Raw genomic sequence first — 4,183 nt, 5'->3', positions numbered from 1 at the left:
AGGAAATTAGACTGTGTTATGGCTTTGGTGGTCATATTTTATGAACCCCAAATCTGGAATTGTGCTCTGGCGAGTATAGGGTGCTAATGGAAAAACTGAACAAAATATATGGAAATAAGGCCACCCTGGAAAAGTAATGAGAGTTCATAGTATTTCCTTCCAGTAGCTTGGAGAGAGTATCAAATATCACACGTTTATTAATAATTTTTTTTCTTTTTTTTTTGAGACGGAGTCTCACTGTCTCCCAGGCTAGAGTGCAGTGGCGCCATCTCAGCTCACTGCAAGCTCCGCCTCCCAGGTTCATGCCATTCTCCTGCCTCAGCCTCCTGAGTAGCTGGGATTACAGGTGTCCGCCACCATGCCCAGCTAATTTTTTTGTATTTTTAGTAGAGACAGGGTTTCACCGTGTTCGCCAGGATGGTCTCGATCTCCTGACCTCGTGATCCGCCTGCCTCGGCCTCCCAAAGTGCTGGGATTACAGGCGTGAGCCACGGTGCCCGGCATTAGTTAACAATAACTAATGATTTTTGAGCATTTGTTACATGTCAGGGTCCTGAATTATATATATTATTTCATTTACTCCTCATAAAAGGGTTCTTTCTAGGAGCTAGGGGAGAAAACCAGCCACTATATACTCAATAATAATATTAATGGTAATAATAGTTATTATATATAACAGTTATATATTACATAACATGCTGGCTCTGAATTGAACATATTCTCTAATTTGATTTTTGTATATTTAAAAATAAACACATATATTTCTTTTTTTTTTTTTTTTAAAGAGATGGAGGAGTCTCACTATGTTGCCCAAGCTGGTCTCAAACGCCCCTGGCCTAAGTGAGCCTCCCACCTCAGCCTCCCAAGTAGCTGCCGCCATGTAATCTCAAATTTAAATTTTAAACAAACCCTAGATATTATTATAATCTTAGAGTAGGCTGCTTCTAAAATAGCTCTGAATGATCTTCTTGCTGGTCTTTACATCCTTGTGTAATCTCCTTGAGTGTGGGCTGGACGTAATGACTTACTACTAACAGGATGTGGCAACAGTGATGGGATGTCACATCTGTGATTGGATTACAAAAGACTGTGCCTTCTGTTTTGCTATTACTCTCTCTGGTGAGCCCTCTCTCTTGCTCTTGCTTGCTTGCACTGATGAAGTAAGCTGCCATGTTGTGAGATGCTCTACGAAGAGGTCCATGAGGCAGGGCACCAAGGAAGGCTTTTGGCCAATAGCTCCTGGGGAACCAAGGCTTTAGGAAGTGAGTCCTGCCAACAATAACCAGGTGAGTGAGGTAGGAAGCAGATCTGTTCCAGGTGAGCTTGAGATGACTGTGGTCTTATAAGAGACCCAAAGCCAGAGGGTTGACCCACAGAAACTGAGATGATAAATGTTGTTTTAAGCTACTGAGTTTTGGGTAATTTGTTATGCAAGACAAGATAGCTAATACATATCTCATTTTATAGATGAAGAAAACGAAGCTTTAGGGTGATGAATCAATGTTCTCCAAATTACACAGTCGGTAAATGGCAGAGCCAAAGCTTTTGGAACATATTAAGTTCTAGGTTCTAGGTTCTGAGTTTAAGTCTGCTTTCTGATGAGGTTCCAAGTGATTGGGACACTGCAGTTCTAGAAGAATTCTATTCTCTGAAATCCTTGGAGTGTAGCCATGTTTCCAGGAAACTCTGTGTGTGCATGTAAAACAGAGATGGACAAAAGTTTAAATGGTGTTAAGTGCTTTCAGTGGGTCCACTCCCTGCTGCAGAAGAATGGTTGATCCACCCATAGATCTAGTGATAGTAACCAGGAGCTCCAGTCAATAGCGCAATGGCAGAACTGAGAGCTACAGTCCATCCATTTTTACAAGCACTCAAGCCATCTTACCCACAATATGTAAAGCAGGTGGAAGGGGGCATACACTTTTCTTGAGGATGAAAATGAATGCATTTAGTAATGAAAAGGCATAGCGTGGTATTTAAAAATTACACGAGCTCTGGAATCAGATAACAAATGGTTCTGCCTGAGAGACCAGAACACCTCCTTTCACTGATTTTTTTTTTCTTCCCATCCCTGAAACAGAGCCTTGAACTTTGAAACCACAGTGCCTTGTTCCAGCGTGGAAAGCAGCGCAGCACTTCCCTGTGGTGAAAGCACCCCAGCTTGAAAGGGTAAAAACACCTTCTCCCAGATAGTCTCCCTTTGTTTAGCCAGTGCTTTTTGCCAGTGGTCACCTTAAGGAAGTCAAACGGAGGTATGCTCCTTGGTTGGCTGCATGAATCCGTCCTTCCTTGTCAGCTTTGCCCAGAGCAGCAGGCTTTGAGCTCTGGGAGGATTTCCAGGTGGCAGCAGAACAACGGTCCCATAGGCTGGAGCCTGGCATGCTTTCCCTTTTAACCAGTGGCAGAGTCTGCACTTTGCTGGTATAATTATGCAACCTGGTGTAAAGTCCACATGGGTGGCAGTAGGAGGTAGGCGAGGCAGGACGGTAAGCTGGCTCAGCACTCTGATTGGGCTTCTTGACTGTTTTTCTAGCTTTTCTTACCCTTTTCTCTCCTGCCCCCTCATCTCCTCCTCTTCCCTCCTTTTCCCTCCCTTTCTCTCTAATCCCTTCATCTTTGTCAGCCTCCACCCTCAGGGATCCCTAACTCAGGAAACTACGTCTTATCAAATATTTTGGCTTGCCTCCAACTGCTAGTGGCAGGCAGCTCTGGCCCTTGTCTGCTATCTGAGTGATTTTCTTCTCCACCGGTTGTTTATTTCTCTAATCTAGTTGGAATTGGAATCGTGCGTAGAATCCAAAGGAAAAAAATCCAAAAGTAAAAAATGGATCCTTTCTCTAGTGAGACTGCCCCTGTGGGCTAAAATAGAAATGAAAGGAGACTTGGATTCTTTTCCCTTGAAAAGTGACATTATGAAAGAGCAGGAGAAACAGCATTAGTATACAGGAAAGCCCAAGGCACACTATATCACTCCTCAGATATTGGACATCTCTCTGAGTCCTCTGTTTTCTGCTTAATTGGGATTTATAAACGCTATTTTTGCCCCGAGGGTACCTGCCATTATGGTCGTGCCCAAGTGGCTCTGAACAGATACCATCTGCAGGACCTCCACAGCCAGCCATGCAACATGAAGCTGTAGACTCCCAGACTCCAGTGTTCTTGCTTTCTGAGAGGGAGCCCTGAGAATGGTGGAGAAGCACAAAACACAGGAAAGAGAAGAGAAAAGCTGGATGGAGTAATTACATGATAGGGTTACCTTGTGCACGTGAAAGCAAAATGTAGGATACAAGCAATAACCCCTCCGGTATTGCACAGTCTTTGATAACACAATAGCCTTCTGTTATTTCAAGGCATGTTCCTTAAAACCTTCCTTAAGGTTTTCCCACTTCTTACTGGGTTGTAACATATTTATTTTATATGTCCTTTCTTAACTGATATTCACAAAGAACAGGAATGATATATGTGTGTGTATGAGCAAAAGCGTTTATGCATGCTTTTTTTCTTTTTTCTTTTTTTTAGCATATGAAATAGCGGCTGACTTTTGTGACAATTTTCCACCTAGTTTTGTGATAGTAATTTTGCTGCGTTCCTAAACTTAGATGGCAAGTCCACTTAACAAGGCTGGCCTAATTCTATGTTCTCTACGGCACCTAGTCACTATGGCTGTGCAAGAGCCATTATTACCCAAAGTACCATAATAAGGGTCATGCCCTGCTATGACGTTATTGTTTCCTATCTGTCAGGACATTAATTGTCTTCTAACTTGCTCTAAAATTGGTAGCACGGCACACTGCCAAGACTAGAGAGAAGCAAGCTGCTGGTGATACATTAAAAGGCTGCGTAAAAGGACATACTGGTATTTGCTTTTTCTTGGGGCATCTTCACATTTGCATTACTTCATATGTTACGGGATGTTAGCTCAGGCTTGCCTTATGTCTTGGCGTCTTTCTTATCATGGTCAATGTCTGATCTTTCCTTCAACTGAATGATTCAGACATCTCTAAGTTATTTTGGCTTTTCCACTTTCCTTTCACAGGCTTTTTGTGAGTCATCGAATTGAATGGGAGGTTATTTCTAAATTGGAAGGTGAGGAAGAGAGGAGGGGGAGGAAAGTTCCGGAAAATAACTAGGAAAAGGCACTTTATTGTTATGTATAGTTACTGGAGGAATAATTTCTGCTTAG

The 4,183-nt window shown here is 42.6% G+C and overlaps 1 long non-coding RNA gene across 1 annotated transcript; it reads left to right on the top strand.

Moving 5' to 3' along the window:
- Nucleotides 1–279: 279 nt before the first annotated feature.
- LOC112629430 lies at nt 280–3,849 on the top strand. The gene is made up of 3 exons (XR_003120595.1): nt 280–1,286; nt 2,081–2,252; nt 3,520–3,849. It is a non-coding gene; the product is annotated as an uncharacterized LOC112629430 (long non-coding RNA).
- Nucleotides 3,850–4,183: the final 334 nt, after the last annotated feature.

The sequence above is a fragment of the Theropithecus gelada genome, chromosome 7b, assembly GCF_003255815.1.
Source record: "Theropithecus gelada isolate Dixy chromosome 7b, Tgel_1.0, whole genome shotgun sequence".
Lineage (NCBI taxonomy): Eukaryota > Metazoa > Chordata > Mammalia > Primates > Cercopithecidae > Theropithecus > Theropithecus gelada.
The sequence above is the reverse complement of the archived record's forward strand: the minus strand, read 5'-3'. Positions and strand labels throughout refer to the sequence as shown.